At 39.7% G+C, this 10318-nt stretch overlaps 1 long non-coding RNA gene across 1 annotated transcript; it reads left to right on the top strand.

Annotated features, from left to right (window-relative positions):
* The first annotated feature begins 9 nt into the window (after positions 1–9).
* On the top strand, positions 10–6911 carry LOC125692569 (uncharacterized). Its single transcript, XR_007376766.1, has 4 exons — positions 10–373; positions 1235–1462; positions 2090–2237; positions 2896–6911. It is a non-coding gene; the product is annotated as an uncharacterized LOC125692569 (long non-coding RNA).
* The last annotated feature ends 3407 nt before the right edge of the window (positions 6912–10318 follow it).

Genomic DNA, 10318 nt, shown 5'->3' with positions numbered 1-10318 from the left:
CCGGCGGCGCGGTGGGAGCGCTCCGACTCCGGCCGTGGCCGCGGCGCCGCCCGGCGGGTCCGGCTCCGGTAGGTGAGGGAAGCTGGCGAGATGGGGCCGAAAGCACCACCCTTGTGACTGGACACCGCCGGAGGCATCCCCGGATGGTGCTGAGGCCCACGAAGGCTGCTCTGTTTTTTTTCTGTTTTTTTTTTTTGTTGTTGTTGTTTGTTTGTTTGTTTGTTTTCCCGTTTTGAGCGTTTTTTAACGTTTTTGTTTATTGGCTTTGTTCAGTCTGATAAACTTTACAGCTCTTCCTTCTTGCTTCCCTGATTTTTGTATTATCCAAGCGATTTTTTAGCTTAACGAAGTTGGATACACCACTTATTTCCCTGTAAGTAGCCTGAAGGACTCTGTCTCTCTTTTCCATCCTTAAGAGGCTCTACATAGCTCCTTCCCACCACCTTTAAAAGTTTTACATTCTTCTTATGAAGCACTTTGAGAAGTATTCTTGTTCCCCCTTGAGCTGAAACTGTTACGAGATCAGTAAGCAGCTGGAGCTGTGCTTTATGGCTGGCTGTGCATCTAACTGAGCTGTGGGCTCCTCTTGTAGGCAAGTGTTGCGACCTTGTGCACAAGGAGTGTGTTTGCAGGCTTTTTGTCTTAATGACCAACAAAGGAAAATGTCAGTCTGCAGTGACAGAAAATACATGCTGCACACACACAGAGCCAACCTGCCAGCTTAAATCAGGGACATATTGCTGCCGCTTTGTCACAGAGGGGCACAGGCAAGCTGTAGTGCCCAAAGGGTTCTCTGTATGGATTGTTTCTTACAGTTTATTTCACAGAATCGTTTGAGTTGGAAGGAATCCCTGAAGGTCATCTAGTCCAACCACTCTGCAATGAACAGGGACACTTACAGCTACATCAGATTGCTCGGAGTCCCCTCCAGCCTAACCTTGAATGTCTCCAAGGGCAGGGTGCTCACCATCTCTCTGGGCAACTTGGTCCAGTGCCTCACCACCCTTATAACAAAAAAAAAAAAAAAAAAACAAAAACAAAAAAAAAAACCACTTTCCTTATATCCAGTCTAAATCTCCCCTCTTTTAGTTTGAAATCATTTCCCTTTGTCCTGTCACAGCAGACCCAGTCTGTCCCCTCCTTTCTTACAGCCCCCCTATAGGTATTGAAAAGCCACTCTCAAATCCCCATGGAGCCTTCTGTTTTCCATGCTGAACATCCCCATCTCTTTCAGCCTGTCCTCGTAGGGGAGTATTCCAGGTGATGTCGCACCAGCACAGAGCGGAGGGCGGGATCACTTCTCTCAGCCGGCTGGCCACTGTTTTCGACACAGCCGAGGATCCGGTTGCCTTTCTGGGCTGGACAAACACGAACCCACCCAAGTGGCAGAAGGGAAGCATTGCATCAAGGCATTCGCTGGACTGACTTTGCCTTCAACAGAGCGTGAAGCTCCTGGGATCAGGTATTGCATGGAACATCTGACATATCTGATGCAAATAACTGTCTGAAGGTGTCCCTGAACACTGCCTACCCCAGAAGGACAAAAAAATTGACCTCAGAGTGGCTAAAAGGAGTGAATCCTGTCCCACTCTGAGGAGCAGCACCTTTCCATGGCTGTCACACAGAAAGCTCTCAGGACCCAGGCGCCGTCCTGCTCCTGACACCATTCTCACACATGGAGTTGGAATGTAACTGTGGGCAGCCTGAAATGTTTCTAAGTATGTGGAAACAGGTGTAGTAAGTTTGGCACTGCTGCACAGAATGCTCCTTAATATAAGTTATGCTATTATTCTTTCTTAGCAATGTGCCACCTCATGGACTTTAATGGCCAAGATAATAATATTTTTTATCTAACAAGAGTGTCTTTGAATAGAAAAAGAGCAGGAAAATAAGGGAATGGTAAATATATTTTACCTTTTTATTCTTTCTTTTTTTTTTTTTTTTTCTCCCATTTGATTCTTTGGAGCTCAGCTGGTGTATAAAAGGAGTTAATGATGCTAATGAGCTTACATTTACTGTGCCTTTCTTCCTCAAGAGTCCCAAAGGGCATTACAAGCAGATATAATAAATTCACTGCTTGTTCTTAAAGGATACCGAGGAGTATTGCTCCCGGCTTTGTATGGAGAAGCAGACAGAAGTCAGCAGATGCACTGCCTTTCTGCGTATTCCTGGAAGAGCTATGCATCCTGAAGAAGAAGGTTAAGCAGCACTTGGTTTACATCAGTGGTCCTTTAATGGTGAGATAAGAACTGAGTCCTGCATCAGTTTTCCAGTGTCAGCAGTCTGTCTGTTTATAACAGAGACAATTGATTTCTAAACACAAAAAAGGTCCCATAAATTATTGTTCTCTGCTTACAGTTTTGTCACATTTTTCTTATTAACTATTTGGGTTGTTACAAAGAGCAGCAGTGGCCAAATATATAAATATATATATTGTGTTTTGTAGCTTGTGGCCATGCAGCCCTGCTTGGAACAGAGAAGCTTGTCTTATTTGTCTGGAATGATGAAAGCTTTTCTGCACTTTTGCTTTGCTGAAACCTTTACATAAAAGGGTGTCAGAAGAATGATATTCCCCAGTGGTTTCCTATCTGATTGGGTCACAGTTCTGTGCGGATTTAGGACTGGCAGATGGCCTCTGCACCTCACTGCAATGACTTCATTCTGCTGTCTGCAAAGGTCTCCCTTCGTTGCCTCTGCACAGTTACTTTGCTGTCAGAATGGCCCCCAGTTTACTACTGCTACCCTGTTCAGTGCTGAAAGTCAGCATCAGAAGCTTTAGCTTTCCCAGTTTCTTTCATCTCAAACATTCAATTACAAATTTGCTGCAATCTGTGTAATTTGTTTGTTTATCTGTGTTTTCATTTGTTTGTTTTGCATATGTCTTTATTCCTTCAGATCACTTAGCTATTTCCTGCAGTGAGATCTTCCTTCAGGACAAAGCTCTGCTCTGGCATGTTGTGATGCCGCCTCCGGTTCTGCTAGCTTTCACAGCTCAGAGTGTGCACCGCTGCTGAAGGAGCTGTGGAGCAGTGACAGCCCTTCCCACCAATTCATGCATCAGCCTGGAAACAGCCTTGAGAGCCACCAGCAGACAATTAGATTCATAGCACGTTGAAGGAAACAGCAACAGCTTTTTTTTTCAGTTAGATGGAGAAATGAAAACTAAAGTTTGAGATGTTTTTGCAGCCAAAGTTGGTTATAGGAAAACCAATAAATGTGTTCCTACATTAAAGAGAAAAAGAGCAGAATTTGAAAAGTTTCCAAGTCTACATTCTTCTTGTTGGTTTTCCACAACATTTTAACTATGATAAAGAAATCAATATGCTTTCAGTGCTTCAGTGTGATTTTTTGTTTGACATCTCCTATAGCCATTAACAGAATACGTGATACTGCAGTACTCCCAGCCTGAGCACATTGTGGTGCTGCACAGGAAAGGATGAGTGTTGCCTTTTCTTAGTCCTCCTCAGGGCTACTGTGCAACAGTTCATCAATGAAGAAGGAAAAGAGCAAATAATCCAAAATGATTTCTGTTCTTTTTTGGTTTCAAACTACAGTATGCTTGGCTGCCTCACACTACACTCTCTTTCAATATTTAGGTAAATGCATTAGGACAAAATTTCTCCTTGCACTCAGTAAACTGATCTGTTGACACTGTCCTCTTACAGATCCCTGAGTTTTCATATGTATCAACTGATTAGAAAAACACGAGTTCAGAGAGAATATCATTTCTGTGATCCAGTACTATTTCAGGCAGACCCAAACCCCCCAGTCAATGGAAAGCTTTTACTGTTGAACTTTGTTGCTTATATGGCTGAACCAGGCTCAGTAAATAAATGTTGGAAAGGTTGAAGATGAAATTCAAAAAGAAAATCAAAGTTTGATGATAAAAGTGGGAACTTTTTTGTAATTACTGTTGTGATTCTGCATTTATTGAGGTCCATTAGGAAAGCTTATGATGGCTCTTGAGTATAGATTGCTATTTCTGACTTGCTTCACATTTAAAATTATAATACTCTCCCTTTTAACCTTTCTCTCCCTCTGAAGCTTGAGTTCTGCTTTCAAAGGCAAGCGGTGGGTGCTCACATAGACCAAAGTGATTTGCTTTTAAGGTTATTCTTGTTTTGAAAAATAATTTCCAGCAGCCCTTCTGTTACTATTAGCGATAGAAAGACAAGTGATCTATATCACATAGAAAACTAAAATGTGATTTATACTTGCATTACTGCTTTTCTGTTCTGTTTTATTCAAAAGGCAGAGCAATATATAGAATATCTAGCAACATTGATTGTTGGAGACAGAAGAAGTCAATATTTTTTTAAAGGTGAATTACTTGGAGAATAGGTTACATTTATATAGCATGAACCTGGGAGAAAGGAGTAGCTATTAGTGAGAGACCATGGATAAAGCCATGGAGAAGGCAAAACCACAAGTCATGCCCATCCACATCAAATCATTCTATTTCAGGATCTCGTGTTTGGCATGAGATCCCTATTATCTGTGATCATCTTCACAAGTTTCTATGTATAATATAGTATTCAACCAGATAAAAGACCTCAGTAATCAGTGGTGCTAGAGGTAAGATATAAAGACTTCTTTTTTCATTGTCTGAAACTCTAATTTGGGAAAAGAATAAAACCTTTCCTATTTCATCTATTATACATGATTTTAATTACAGATGTTAAGAAACATAAAGGGGCAATGAAGGTCTTATGAATGCTTGTTAAACCTTTGCAGACTTTTCAAATGCTAGGTGGCATCAGCTTTCAACATCACTGATTTTCTGCAATAGTCACCACAGTGAAATTCTTTTGATCATTGCATTTCAGAAAATTCTTAGATGTTTTATATTTGTTTTGCAACATGATTTATACAAAATATTTTTTTCCTATTCTTTCTGATCTTTTTAGTTTTGTAGTATAGAAAAATAGCCATGGTGCTCCTCTTCTTTTTCATTTCCAAGTTTGAATATTTCATCTGATTTGGATTGGCACATTGACACAAACTGGTGTTCAGGGCTTAAAGTCACTCCGCATTTGTGATACAGATAATCTTCAGGAACATTGCTCCAGTTATTGCTTGCACTAGTTTATTATTTAATCAAAATCTAAAGTTCAAAGGAAATTAAAAATCATGAACAGTATGGGCTTCTAAGAACTGAATTAAGAATGAATTTGCTACGTGAGAAGCCATAGCAAATGTTTCAGAGCTGATATGGGAAACCCAACGGAAGACTGAAAACTCCATTATTCCCAGTGCTTGGAAACTCCAAGTAATGGCAGTAGTTCATAGGTTCAAAAGGTTTTGGAAGCACTGTCATGCTTAGGATGCCCCTGAGTGCCTAATATATCTTCCCAACACCAGCCCAGATGGAGACGGTGGTGATCACCTCTTGCATTTCCCCATGAGGCAAAGAAGAGATGGCATGTTGTTATCAAGAGTTTGGTATCATTTTCTACATTTGATTACCATTTTTTCCTTGTCTCACGTTGGCAGAAGCAATGAATGACATCTCAGAAGTTGGCTTTTAACAGCCAGTACAGCTCTAAAGCAAAACGAAGACAATGAAGGAAGGAGGGACAAGAGTCAAGAAGGCTTTCAGAAAAAAAGGAAAAAGGAAAGAAAAAAGAAAAAAAGTCATCAGTGAGGAAGTAGTAATTCTCTGGAGAGAATATAAGAAAAGAAGGACAGCCTAAAGAACAAAATGATGTGAGAGCCTCCAGGGGAGGTGTAGACGCAGCTTCACGCCTTTTCAGCGGAGAGGAGAAAATCTGTTGCTAGACTTTTGTTATCTTTCAGTGTTGTAGTCTCCTTCACCTCACACCATGTGTGGCCCTTGGGCTTATTGTCTAGTTTGAAATGCCAGAATGTATTTGCTTGTAAACACTTAAAGTCTTGTGTTGGCTCTGTGTGCTGAGGATTTTCTCCCTCCCTGTTCCTTGTGAAATTACTGAACATGCTGCCTAAACATACATTCACTCTGTGACTAATGAAGTGCACTCCAAACCCTCATATGTATGCTGCTCTTCATTCCTATTGCTACGCCTGGGTCACTGTTTTGCCCATATGAGATATTTGTTTTTCTGTAGTGGGCTGTCCTTTCACTAATGAAGTAGACTTATGCTGTCTTCTCACTCTATTTTTTTTTTTTTTTTTTGAGTTAGACCCTGGTTTGTTTTCTGTCTGTTTTTCTGTTCAGTTTAGAGTTTCTCAACTGTAATTTCACCTGCAGAACTCATTTACATGTTCTTTACCTTTCCTGCCAGCTTACTAATGAAGTTATTACAACAAGAAACAAGTTTATACCTTGCAGTAGACCAACTGCACACCTCCCAACAACACAGTGCAACCCACTGCCATTTCTCATCAGCCTGACTTTGTGATCCTTCAACCTGTTTTCAATTTACATGACAGTGCTTATGTCCAAAGCAATTTGAATTCATTTTGGGAGATTTAGTGAGACTGTATTAAATCCTTTATTAAAATCATGCTGTGTATCCTTCATCCAGGATTTCTGCAGTTCTATCAAAAAAGCAATCACGTTTCCTTGGCACGACATGTTCCTTATGAACCCATGCTGCTTATTGTTTATAGTTCCATTATCCTTTGAATGTTTAGTGAAGTGTTTTGTTGTTTTTTTCTCTCCTTATTTTCTTTTTCCCCTCAGCACTTGTTCTGTTCTTTCTCAAAATAAAGTATGCTTGGAATTAGACTCCTTGTTTAGCGAACTACTCTACTTTACTTTGTTGATGTTTGAGGCTATACTTACTATGCTATGTAACTTTTCAGAAATAATTTTTAAGGGCTTTGTGTTTTCATGTGCACTCAGGGATGTCTTTAACTTGGGCTGTTTGGATGGATGCTGCTGTTTTCTTTATTTCTGCACTATGAATAGCAAATTTCTGCTGTTGACTTTCCATCAACCTTCTGCTTTCAATAAAGACAAATAATAAATAAACACATGGAAATTATGATTTTTGCTTGCCCTTCCCATATTAAAATATCTCTACTTTGAGACAACATTTACATTTATTTTATATGTTTTAACAATCCCCTTAGGTATCACAAACTTCTTCTTGGCTTTATTCTGAAAGCTGTGGAGCATTTTGACCTCAGTCTAACAAAACATACAAGAATATATTTACTTTTAATCACCAAAGTCATCAGCTTTCTTTGGAAATCTTCATAGATTCAGGTTAAGCACAAGATTTTATGCTTTGCTCTTGCTCATACAAATCATCTTCTACAGTTCATCTTCTCTCTGAATACTAGCCCACTCTGTATATTTTGTTTGCTTTCTTCTTTACAAGTAAATACATTGCCTTGGGGAGAAGAGTAATTTAGAAATCTGTGATATCTCACACACGTTCTCCCTTTCCTCCTCCCTCTCTTGTTTTATATCCCACAGCAAATTGATAGCTTCTGAAGGTTTGCAATTAGTCCTACTAGAGAGCTACTAACTGCATCTCAGCAGCTTGAGTGTTACTTACAGTGCATTTTCATGTTATGCCCTTACGAGGGACATATCTATTACCTCTTTTAGAGGTAGCTTGATTTGCTTGATTTTCTATATTTGCACAATTTTCTGTATGTGTTTCACTGGCGAAAATTCTCTCCTTCCTTAGCACTGATAGAATTCATCACCATCTCTTAAAAAGGACATAGTATGAAGTCTCTGGTAGCATCAGAAGGTCACTGAGGAGAAGAGGCAGCTAGGGATGCCAGCTCTTTTGTCATTGGTCATATGATTCACAGATGTCCTGGGCCACACAAGGCTTCTGAGAGTGCTGGCAAGTACTGCATGTTGTCATGATATCTTAGGCTATGCTTTTTTTCTACCTAAATTGCATCAGCATTATTTCTGCACCTCAGCCTGCAGCATGAGCTGGTATATTCTTCCCTTTAAATAGTCTGTGAATGCCCTACATGAAGCACATGCCATCATTACCAGGATTTCTCTGTCAAATGGCGTATAATCAGAAGGTACTTGTTAGCTGTATCCACTAATAGATTGCAGATACTTTTTACAAGACACATATCTTGACATTGAGAGTGCTGTCGTTCCCTGCATCAGAAATGCCTTCCCTGGAGCAGTGGATAAATGACCAATACAATGTCCAGATCTTTGGCTGCAGCTGTTCTTTGCTAATAAGGCCAGAGGAGACACAGGGATGGAGTAAAAGCAAACTATCTCTTATTTAGTTGATTCTAAAGCTTTTAAACACAGCTTTTTGGGTCAGGGCTGCTCACAGAGGCGTGCTGAGGAGTGGTGTCTGCAGCCCTTTCCTCCCCAGGGGCTCACAGAGCCTTCCTCCATGGTGTTTGGCAAGCAACAATTTTCTTAATTCAGGAAAATCTCACTTGTTTTGTTTTATCTGCTTTTTAATGCATACTTCATAGCATTAAAGGATCGGGAGAAAAACGCCAAGAATCTGGTTTGGTGGCTATAAAGAGCTTTAGAAATGCGTTATTGACCTCCTAAAGAACTTAATTCCATGGAACCATGAAGAATAGAGGAAGCGATACGTCTTGCAGAAGGAGTATATATTACTGGGGTGTTTAAAATTGCTTTAAAAATAATAAACCAAAACCCACTGGATAACCATGAATCCCTTCTTATATGACTACGAATGGAAAGAAAGCTGATGGCATTTATTTTTCTCTCTGATTTTACTTACAGGCTGTAAGTTAAGAATTATTTTAGTCTAATTCATGAAAGAAGTGTTATCTGTTTCGATATGCTCATCTCTTGCTCTTAGCAGCCACTGTCAAACTGTGTTTCATGCGGATCTTGTCAATAAGGGTGAGGGAGAGCTGGCTGGCTGCAGAGTGAGACATATGAGTGTGCATACGTGCATCATTTAGCTTTACTGTGAGCGAAGATTTCTGCCATGTCCCCTCCAACACTGCAACAGCAACGGTTTCTGTGAAGAGTTTTAAGAACATATTTAATGAATATTTTAGCCAGGCAAAGGCTGTGCTGTGATGTTTGCGAGGATCCTGATGCTATGCTTGCAGGGTAGGAACCAGCTTGTTAGTGATGGGGCTCCCGCCTTCGCTGAGGGCTTTGGATTAATGACTTCAGACAGACAGATGTGAGTCTCAGGCCGTGTGTGGGGGAAGGGCTTTCTCCTCAGAGAGCCATGCAGTGCTCTTGGTGATGGAACAGTGCAAAGGAAGGCTGGCATGGCAAAACAAAGGACAGAATATAAATATTGCAGTTACTTTATGTGGGGAAGTAATGCATGGCAGCTAGTTTGAGTCCATCCAAAACCCTATGCTTTCTTTATGTTTGCTGTGTAAATCTTAAGCTAAAATAAGTTTCCAGCATATGCATGCAGCAATGTTACCAATGCACAGCTGTTAATGGGGCTGAGTTTCCCATGAGCCAATGCTATGGGAGAACTGATTTCTTTGGAGTAGAACTTTTTATTATAAAACACCAGATCTGTCATAGCAGATCCATCAAGATTATCCCCTGCACGGTAGCTTTCCTGCTATGTTATCAAAAATAAATAATATCATGTAAAATCTAAACATCTTTATCAAGCACTTATAAATGAGGGATTCCCTTTGGGAGACAAGTTGTACTATGTACATTTTATCATAAAATATTCACATACTCTGTGACATCTGCATAGTACAAGATAGTATGATATTAAACAGCATTTGGAATGCAATTGCAAACATAGAAGAGCAAATAGAAATGTTACACAGTATTTCATACTATGCTTATAAAATTATTAGGGGAACATAAAAGCTCATAACACTAACATCCTGAAATATAGTTATAGGCTTTTTTTTGGGTACAGACTGCATATTCCAATTTAATATCCATTACATTTGTATAATAATGCATATTGTAAATACACATATGCAAACATGCTGTTCCACACAAGCGCATGCTATGCCATAGATAATTTGGTAAGGTATATTCATCACATTTTCTATGTTGTTTTGTACATCAGTATTAAAACCAAGAAAGCAGAGATATATTTTCGCTCTAAATTCATAACTATTTGAATGGATAAACTGGAACAATGTGATGTAGAAGGAATTTTATTCTGGAAGACTGTTAGGATTAAGCTCTCTGGCTGACTTTATATTCAAAAGTGAAACTTTGAACAGTGGGTGGTGTACGAGCACAGAGGCAAACAAGCATATTTCTCAGTGAGTAGTTCTTAAATATAGCCCAAGTAAAGCCTGGTGAAAGATTCAGAAATAGTAAGTAGCAGCTGAAGGAAAAAAAAAAAATTGCTGGATGGACATAATGTGTCACAATAGCCAGTCACATTGAGATAATGTACAGCTGCAATGACAT

This window comes from Lagopus muta, chromosome 1 (assembly GCF_023343835.1).
Source record: "Lagopus muta isolate bLagMut1 chromosome 1, bLagMut1 primary, whole genome shotgun sequence".
Classification (NCBI taxonomy): domain Eukaryota; kingdom Metazoa; phylum Chordata; class Aves; order Galliformes; family Phasianidae; genus Lagopus; species Lagopus muta.
This window is presented reverse-complemented; position numbering and strand designations above follow the sequence as displayed.